This window comes from Vulpes lagopus, chromosome 2 (genome assembly GCF_018345385.1).
Source record: "Vulpes lagopus strain Blue_001 chromosome 2, ASM1834538v1, whole genome shotgun sequence".
Lineage (NCBI taxonomy): Eukaryota > Metazoa > Chordata > Mammalia > Carnivora > Canidae > Vulpes > Vulpes lagopus.
The window spans coordinates 152,503,771-152,514,154 of NC_054825.1; the positions used below are offsets into that span (position 1 = coordinate 152,503,771).

Consider the following 10,384-nt stretch of genomic DNA (forward strand, 5'->3'; position numbering starts at 1 on the left):
GTCTAAGTTTAGTTAACAACTGTCATCTCATAGACACAATAAAAAGAAATGTAAAAAGAAAGAAAGAGAGAGAGAGAAAGAAAGAGAGAAAGAAAGAAAAGAAAAAGAAAGAAAGAAGAAAGAAGAAAGAGAAAGAAAGAAAGAAAGAAAGAAAGAAAGAAAGAAAGAAAAAGGAAGGAAAGAAAGAAAGAAAGAAAAGAAAGAAAGAAAGAAAGGAAGGAAGGAAGGAAGGAAGGAAGGAAGGAAGGAAGAAAGAAAGAAAGAAAGAAAGAAAGAAAGAAAGAAGAAAAAGAAAGAAAGAAAATTTCCCGTTGTGGTGAGAACACTTAGGATGTGCTCTCCTGGGACAGCTTTCCTGGGTATCACACCACTGAGTGTGATGTCATCTGGGTGCCGCCTGTTACATCCCGACCTCTCACTCACCTTATACCTGCAGGTCTGTACCTTCTGACCACCATCCTCCGGTGCCCCGTACCCCCACCCTGCTCCTGAGAACCACACATCTGATCTCTCAAGTTTGGTTTTTTGGTCTTTGTTTGTTTTTTTGTTTTTAGATTCCAAATGTAAGTGAAATCATATAGTATTTGTCCTTGTCTGACTTACTTCATTTTGTGTAATGCCCTGAAGGTCCATCCATGGTGTTGCAAATGACAGGATTTCCTTCTCTTATGGCTAGTTATATTCTAATATATATATACATATTATATATATAATATTATAAATATAGATTTATATAATTATATATAGATATATCACATTTTCTTTATCCATTCCTCCATTGATGGACACTTAGGTTGCTTCCTCCACATCTTGGCTTTTATGAATAACGCTGCTATGAATGTGGGAGTGCAGATATCTTTGTGAGTGTTTTTGTTTCCTGTGGATATATTCCCAGAAGTGGAATTGCTGGATCATATAGTAGTTCTATTTTTAATTTTTTGAGGATCCTCCATACTGTTTCCCACAGTAGCTGCACCAGTTTGCATTCCCATCGACAGTGCACAAAGGTTCCCCTTTCTCCACATCCTTGACAGCATCTGTCATCTTTTGTCTTTGTGATGATGGCTAGTCTAACAGGTGTGATTTTGTGTTTTGACTTGCATTTTCCTAATGACTAGTGATACTGAGCATCATTTCGTACACATGTTGGCCATGTGTGTATCTTATTTGGAAAAATGTCTATTTGGGTCCTTTGTCTATTTTTAATTGGATTATTTGGGGTTTTCTTTCTTTCTTTTGCTATTGAGTTGTATGAATTCTTTATATATTTTGGATATTTACCTCTTACCAGATATATGGTTTGTAAATACTTTTTCCCATTCTATAGGTTTTCTTTTCATTTTATTGATGGTTTCTATTACTATACAGAAGCTCTTTAGTGACATAGTCCCACTTGTTTATTTTCTATTCTTTTGCTTGTGCTTTAAGATCATTGCCAAGATCTATGTCAGGGAGGTTTTTTTTCCTATATTTTCTTCCAGGAGTTTTATGGCTTCAGGTCTTACATTTAAGTCTCTAATTCATGTTGAGTAAATTTTTGTGAATAAGTTAGGGGTCGAGATTCATTCATTCATTCTTTTACACATGAATATCCAATTTCCCCAGCACCCTTTATTAAAGAAACTCTTTTCTCCATTAAGTATTCTTGGCTCCCTTGTCAAATATTAGTTGGCCATGTATATTTAAGTTTATTTCTGATTCCATTGGCCTAGTTGCCTGTTTTCATGCCAATACCACAATTTTGATTACTATAGCTTTATAGTATTGCTTAAAAATCAGAAAGTGTGATTCCTCTTGCTTAGTTCTTCTTTCTCAGGATTGCTTTGGCTTTGGGGTCTTTTGTGGGTACATGTAAATTTTAGGATTGTTTTTTCTACCTATGTAAAAAATGCTTTTGGAATATGGATTGAGATCGCATTGAATCTGTAGGTGGGTTTTGATGGTACTGACAGTTAAACAATATCAATTCTTCCAATCCAGAAACATGGGATACCTTTCCATTTATTTGTATCTTCTTCCATTTCTTTCATCAATGTCTTGTAGTTTTCAAAATAGAGAAATTTCATCTCATTAGTTACATTTACTCTTAAATATTTTATTATATTGTGTCAGGGTCAATTTCCTGGGTCTGACCATGCATGTAGTTTAGTTAAGTATTCTGTTTTCATTAGGAGAAGCTGCTAGGCATGTACACAGGACTTCTCTACACTATTTTTACAACTTCTTGAGAGTCTATCTTTATTTCAAAATAAGAAGTCAAAAAACCTTTGGTCTATCTTTTGCTCTTTTACTTTTTTTTTATAGGTTTTTGTTTTGTTTTTTTAAGATTTTTTTTATTCATTCGTGAGAGACACACACACACACACAGAGAGAGAGAGAGAGAGAGAGAGAGGACACAGGCAGAGGGAGAAGCAGGATCCCTGCAGGAATGCCTGATGTGGGACTCGATCCCGGGTCCCCAGGATCACGCCCTGGGCCGAAGGCAGGTGCTAAACCGCTAAGCCACCAGGGCTGCCCTCTTTCACTTTTTATATTGGTCAACTGTCGATTGATGGTGGTTTCAGAGTTGAATGAATGAAAAAATCACCAGTTCATTTGCTCTTCATGAAAAGAATATTTAAGAAGAGTGGCTTATTAAATGACACAGGACTTAATATCCAAGCTTCCCAGAAGCAATAGCAAAAGATAGGCAGAGAAAGAATACTGACGGCTGTGAGAAACATGTCCTGGTCATGGGAACACAATACAATCACTCTGCTTTCACCAGCTCAGATAGCATGGTTGTAACATTCACATGCTGGAAGCTGGTGAAGTTGAACAAAGCAAATCTCTCTCCAAGGTGTCATGCCCTTCTATCTGGAATCACTAGTGCCTTACTTAGAAGTGGCAGCAGAAAAGGCCTGGGGGTGGGATGATACAGAGCCTTCAGGTATTTCCTTACTGCCACCAGATCCTAACTGGATAACAGAAGAAGAAACTCCAGTATGACCAGCCTCCAAGAGCACAATAGATCAAAACAGTGAGATTCCTGAGCATTGCAGAAGTAGAGTATACTTGAACATAACTTGTGATTCCCCTCTCTTCTTTCTCCCTAATTTTGTCAAGATTCAGCCAAGAAACCCAATGCCTCTGTGACCTCTTAGAATTTTAACAAAACAATATCCCATTCTTGGGGAAATAACTAAACCCCTCGCACTAATTTACATAAAATAACCCAATGTTTTTTCTCATGGTACATTCTTCATACTACATGCCTTCATTCAACAATGATTTATTGTATTCCAGAGACTGTTTTAGGCATCTGGGATATGTCAGTGAACAAACTGACAAAGATGCTTGTCTTTTGGAGCATACAGTCTAAGCTGGAGAAGCAAACAAAAACTGTAAGGATAACAAATAAGAAAACTTCCAATTTTAGGTAAAGTAGTAAGAAAACAATGAGATTTGAACAAAGAGGTGAAGAAGTGAGTCATCTGTGGGCCCTTGCGTGGTGCAGTTGGTTGAATGGCCGCTTCTCGGTTTTGGCTCAGGTTGCAATCTCAGCATAGTGAGATTGAGCCCCAGCAGGCTCTGCACTGAGCATGGAGTCTGCTTGAGTTTCTCTCTCCCTCTCCCTCTGCATCTCCCTGCTGCACTCTCACTCTCTCTAAAATGAATAAATAAATCTTAAAAAAAAAAAAAAAGGAGTCACATGAATAGCCAGGAGAAGAGCATGGCAGTTGGGAAAGCCAGTGGGATGGCTTTCTGAGCGAAGCAGGCTCAGGAAAGAACAGTGACACTCCTGTTCTTGAGTATGTGAGAGGGGATAGGATAATCTGTTACACAAATTGAAAATTTGGTTTTAGATAGCAACAGGGTAGCTTATCTCTGGGACCAGTTCTCAAACCTTAGAGGGCATCAGAAAAAAATATGAAGTGTTTGTTCAGATGGATTCCTGAGGGCAGGACTTCCATAATGGTGCAGTAAGAAAGACTTGGCAAGTATTGCTTCTCAGCCTTTTGGCTAAGATCAAGTGAAAAACTTGGCAGACATCACACCCCCCCCCCCAAAAAAAGAAGAAAACTAGAGAAAAAATGTCAAAAATCACCATTTCAAGGCTGTATAAATCAACCAAAGTCATCCAACCAATTGAGTACGGTTTATTCAGTAAAACCACTCAGCTTTGAGAAAAAACAGAGTTTGTGATACTTTCGCCCAGGGGCTGGTCTTGTCCCCAGCTCTCAGCTCTGTCAGTTGCAGGACTTCTTCTATCGGGGCATGAAAAGTGTGAGCTTTGCCACCAAGAGGGTTGATTACCTGATTTGGAGCCGAGTGAAGAAAACCCCAGGGATGCAAACGCCAGTCACTGCTGGAAACAATAGCAAGTCCAGAAGCCAAAGAATAAGAAAACCAGCACTCCAGGGAACCTGAGGCTGTGATTCTGTTGGGGCCAGTTGACTGGCTGACTAGCCAGAAATTTAACTGGAAAAGAGAAAGACTGAGACAACCATAGTGTACCTTGATAAGTGCCCACGTTTCTGTGGGCTGGAGGTCTGTGTGTGTGCACAAGGCTGAGTGCATGCTTGCAAGAGAACAGAGAGGTCCCCAGCGATCCTCTCGTCTCTGGCTGAACTTGAGACCACGTACACACACCGAGGGGACACAAGAAGCCCAGTTAGAAAGTGAGAGTCTGAACAAAATCGTTAATGACTTAAACCCTAAATTAGGTTCCCCAGCCACAGACAGATCTACTGGCCAAGGAGAAGAAGACTTACTCATTCGGGGCATTGAAACACAATCCCTGGGCAATCCTTGGATGAATGCTAATGTAGAGGGGCACAGAGTGACTCACAGGAAGTCAAGCATATAAATGAAAACAGTCATAGAAAGACTTGGCGGTACTGGTGTGCATATAGATAGGTAGATCAATGGAACAGAAAGGAAAGTTGAGACATGTTTACATTCATGGTCAAGTGATTTACAACAAAACATTCAAAGGCAGCCCAACAGGGGAAAGAGTTTTTTCAGTTGGCACTTGTACAATTGAATAGCTATGTGACACGTTTACACAAGGTATCAACAAGCTTTTTCAGTAAACAGCTAGACAATAAGATTTGGGGCATTGTTTTATCACATTTGCTGCCACTGCTCAACTGGGGTGTCGTAGTGAGGGGCCGTCGAGATTTCTTTCCCTGTTCATGGGTGATGGAGGTCAGGAGGACATCCGAATATGCAGACTTCGGCTCCAGGACACTTGAATCACAGATGAAAAACAGCAAAAGAAAATGAAGACCTTCTTAAAGTAGGGGCATCGTTGTGATTTGAAGGCATGATTTGGTATAATGTGCCGTGGTGCATCAAAGTTGGCAAGGAAAAGAACAGACGGGATGGATACACTTTTATACTAAAGTGAGAAAAAAAAAAATAGTCAAATTAGAAATATCAAGTTCCACTTTTTGACCTTTTGAGAATCAGTAATCTTTCTGCTGTGGCACCCTACCTTGGAGTGCTCCTGCAAGCTGAAGCGTGAGCGTTAGTGCTCAGCCCTCTTCCCAACTGGAAGGAAGCAGGCCTGGGAAGGCAGCTGTCCTGACTAAGTGAGCCAGAGATGAGTCTGAACGATTGTTGCTGTCAAAATGAAGAAATGCCCATTGGACTTGGAAGGTATGAGAATGGTAAAAAATAGCAAGTCATCCTGGCTAGAAGGTCCCGGAGAGGATGACTTGAATGTCACATAGGAAGAAAGGCTCTGGGGACACCTGGGTGGCTCAGCGGTTGAGTATCTGCTGTCGGACCAGGGTGTGATCCTGGGGTCCTAGGATCAAGTCCCGCATTGGGCTCCCTGCATGGAGCCTGCTTCTCCCTCTGCCTGTGTCTCTGCCCCTCTCTCTCTCTCTCTTTCTCTCTCTCTCTCTCTCTGTGTGTGTGTGTGTGTGTGTGTGTGTGTGTGTGTCTGTCATGAATAAATAAATAAAATATTTTTTTTAAAAAAAGGAAAAAAGGCTCTGGTCCCCTGTGATGGGTTGAGCACAGGCACCTGATCACACACAAACGGGGTGAACGCCATCCAGTGTGCTGGAAAAGAGGTGACCCGCAGTGCTAGTCTGGGCATTCATGCCGAGGGCTGGAGGCTCCTCCAACATCAGAGAGGGGGTCCCAGAGGGGCATGTTACACCACTGTCGCTGGTTTTTATGAAGTGAAACGCTTGATTTAACTCAGTACTTCTCAAAGTCGGCTTCACAGACCCCTGGTGTTGCACGAGGTCAAACCTTTCCATGTTAATGCTAGAGGTGTTTGCTTTTTCAGCCTCAGCCGTGAGCATGCACTGAAGGCTCCCAGAGCCTCCTCCCCTGTGCAACCACAACAGCTTACACACACAAGTGGCGACGAGACCCCACCACCCGTCTCGCAGCTGCCACAGAAAAGATGTAGAACACGGCGCTCTGCTCACGATTTGTTTTGTTTGGCAATTTTTATTTTTGCGTAAAACATGCCATTTAACATGGGATGAGTGTGTTATTGTTGTTCTAAATGAATTGACACATATTCCACTCATAAATATTTATTACTAAGTAATACTTATGAATAAATATTTTAAAACTCAGGTTTAATTTCCAGGACAGTGAATACCAGTAAACAAGTGATTAACAACAGCCCTCTGGGGTCCTCCATCTCTTTTTAAGATCATAAAGGGATCCTGGGACCACGAAGTGTTGGAACTGCTGGTTTAATTGATACATTTTCTTCTTGTGTTCCTTCAAGTTGTTGCTATAGGAGGAGGGATGAGCATCTGTTTTGTTCTGTCTCAGATGCAAGACATGTGTGAAAGAGAAAGAAAGAAAAACCAGCTCTGCACAGTTGGCTCTGCCAGAGTAACAGGTTCGTCAGAGATGCCCCAAGGATGGATCTCTGGGGGCCTGGTGGTGGGGGCTGCAGGCGAGTGGACGGTGCTCCCAGGGGGAGCTCGAGAGTGGGGGGGTTCACAGTCTCCTGAACCCAGGGACCAGGCATGCTCCTAGCCAGGCTCTGGAAAGGCAGGGAGAGTCCACAGAGACCAGCCGCCCAGAGGATGCTGCAGGGAGCTTCCTGAAAACACCTGGCGGACTCGTCCCAACCAGCAGGTGTCACCCAGCTCGGCGCCCTGAAGGGGACTCGCGGGCAGGCGGTGGGCCCCCTGCACCAGGTGGATGTTGCATGTCCTTTGCATCCATTTGAAGGACCTTGCATTCCTTGTTGGTGTGTGTTGCAGCCTCTCCATCAATCATAGCACCTTTGGGAAACCACAGAGATGCACAAGCTTTATCACAGAGCAATGACCAACCACAACAGCACGTTGAGGGCAAAGCTGCAAGCAGCCTGGGTTTTGCGAGCAGACCGGTGACCTCATCTGACAGAGGATCTCTTCGAATCCCCAAGTTCCTCCATCCGGAAAGTGAAAAAACCAGTGGGGAGAAGGTAATTTTCAGGAATGCCTTATTTAAACAACAGCTCCACTGACAGGAAGCCTTACACAACAACTAACAATAGATGGTATTTCAAAAGAAAAAGTGCTCCAGAGAAGCCCTGGCAAAGCCGTAAACATGTGCAGGAAGTGAGGCCGCCTCCACACCGTGGACCCTGGTCAGGCTGCCGGGGAGGCAGAGGGAAGATTCTGCAACGTCAGATAAGGGAAGACGTCCAGGTCCAGGATCATAACCTTCAAAGGACTCCAGGTTCTGAGAACAAGGGGGGACTTAACATAATTAAGATTTTTGAAATTGAAAGGGATCAAAAGAGGGCACCTGGGTGGCTCAGCAGTGGAGCATCTACCTTTGACTCAGGGCATGATCCTGGGGTCCTGGGATTGAGTCCCGCATTGGGCTCCCCCACAGGAAGGAGCCTGCTTCTCCCTCTGCCTGTGTCTCTGCCTCTCTGTGCCTCTCATGAATAAATAAATAAAATATTTTTAAAAAAGAAATTATTTTTATCTCTGTCCTCTAGATTATTCTCTTTCAATGTGTTTAAAAAGCAAAAAGTTCTAAAGTGATGCGAAAGGAGCTTAATGATAGCTAATGGATAACTCTATCAAATTAGATGAATACTGTGTTTCATGGTTGAGAAGAAGGGGTCAGATGAAGAAAATCATGTCTTCCCAATTGAGGGGGGGAAAAATCAGAAGATACACTCACAAATGTGTCTGTCTTTTGGTTTCTGCCTACTTCATTGTTGTTGGGGATTCAATGAGATAAACACAAGGTGTTTGGCCTGCCATGCGTACTCGTTGACTGCACGAGTTCATGTGAACACCTGTCTTTTTTCTCCGATTGGGAGGTGGCTTGGAGTCCTCATACACATTTAAAATTTTTATATCTTTTTTAAAAAGATTTTATTTATTCATAAGAGACACACAGAGAGAGCCAGAGACCCAGGCAGAAGGAGAAGCAGCCTCCCTGCGGGAAGCCTGTTGCAGAACTTGATCTCAGGACCCTGGAATCATGCCCTGAGCCGAAAGCAGAAGCTCAACCGCTGAGCGTGCCCCTGAGTAGGGAAAAATCAGAGAGGGAGACAAACCACGAGAGACTCCTAACTCTGGGAAACAGAGGGCTGTGGAAGGAGAGATGGGGGGGCGGGGTCACTGGGTGATGGGCACTGAAGAGGGCACATGACTGGATGAGCACGGGGTGTTATAGTATATGTTGGCAAATCTAACTTAAATAAAAACAAATGTAAAAAATAAAAATTTTATCTCAACAGATTATTTTAGAACAGTTTTAGGTTTATGGAAAAATTTTACAGCAAGCCCAGAGAGCTCCCTGTGTACCCTCTGCTCTTAGCCACACACCCTGCTGCCAACGTGTTGCATTAGTGCGGGACGTGTGTGATAACCAATGAACTGGTATCGATACTTCGTTATTAGCTAAAGTCTACAATTTACGTTGGGGCGGACACTGCTGTTTTTTGCTTCTGTGGGTTTTGCCAAGTGGGTAATATCACGTGGCCACCATTGTGGTGTCACACAGAGTTGTCTCACTGCCCTAAACATCCTCTCTACTCTGTTCATTCTTCCCTCCTCCCTCATCCCCGACAACCCCTCATGGTTGTAAGGTCACATAGTTTTGTCTCTTCCCGAATGTCATCGAGGTACGATCCTATGGCACGGAGCCTCTGCAGGTGGGCTTCTTTCACTTGGTGATACGCATTTAAGATTCTTTCATGACTTTTCGGTGGCTTGATGGCTCCCCCCCCCCTTTTTTTGGTGAATAACATTCCATATGCATTTTGAATACCAATTATCTGCTGCAGTTTTAAGCATCACAGTTAGGGAAATTTTGTCATTTGAAGAAGCAGTATGCTTAGGGAAAATTTGACATTTCAGAGAAGTGGTGTTAATATGGTGGCTAAAAACATAGCTTTTGCTGTGAAACCTACCTGAGCACAGTAACCTTCAACATCTAAAACTCTTTACTGAGCACAGACTATAGCAGGTGTCGTGTTGGACGCTCTCGATGCTGGGGACCACGGGGCAAAGGTACACTCGTCCCTCCTGACACAGGTACATAATCTATTTCACATCCGTCTGGCACCTACTCTGCACCTACAACCTGATTTATTCAAGTGCCTTCCAAACATTTGCTCATTGAATTCCCTCAATGACCCTATGAGCCGATTCCTGTGTTGGTCCCATCTTATGGATGAGGATCCAGAGGCACAGAGAAGATAAGCAACGTTGCTGCATGTCCCACCGCTACCCGGTGGCAGAGCAGGGATTCAGGCCCAGGCAGTCTGGCTTTTGGTCCTCAACTCTTTGCAATCTAGCTGTGCTGCCTTAAGCGGTGTCCAGGGGGAGAGTGGAGAATAGTGAGCAATGGCAACACAGCACCTGAAGCCTGACGATGGGGGAACCGAGTGGTTCCCAGGGAGCACCAGGTCCACGTCACTACCTCTGAGGGCAGGGGACAGGGGAGGTGGCCAGCAAATCTTGCTGGAAGAGGCGGCCCTCGCAACGCTGCCTGAAGTGTGCAAAAGTGGTGATGCCACTTCCTGAGGCCCGAATGTGACTCTTCTTGACTTCTCCATGCCTTGACGTCCCTCCTGACGATAAGAGTAGCCACCTTAGCTGGTTCTGTGAGGTCTGAGTAGGGAATGCACGGGGCCACAGAGGAGCCACTTCCCAGCTATGAAGAGGAGAGGGTAGTGAGGGCTCCTTCACTTCCTGCAGGGTCCTCACCTGGCCCTGGCCTGGGCCCCCACCAGCATCCCTGAAGGCTCACTCCCCACCCTCCATGTCCCAGCTCCAATCTCTGAGCAGTGGGCCAGATACATGACCTTCTCCTGGGAATCGTGGGCTTTATCCCAACTGTTGAAGAAGAAGGAAGAGATGGGGAGAAAGAGAGAAGTTGAGGGGACAGACACAGGTCTGGGGAC

At 44.0% G+C, this 10,384-nt stretch overlaps 1 long non-coding RNA gene across 1 annotated transcript; it reads left to right on the forward strand.

Annotated features, from left to right (window-relative positions):
- The first annotated feature begins 230 nt into the window (after nucleotides 1-230).
- Nucleotides 231-7,794, forward strand: LOC121485187. Its single transcript, XR_005986227.1, has 3 exons — nucleotides 231-436; nucleotides 6,743-6,859; nucleotides 7,230-7,794. It is a non-coding gene; the product is annotated as an uncharacterized LOC121485187 (long non-coding RNA).
- The last annotated feature ends 2,590 nt before the right edge of the window (nucleotides 7,795-10,384 follow it).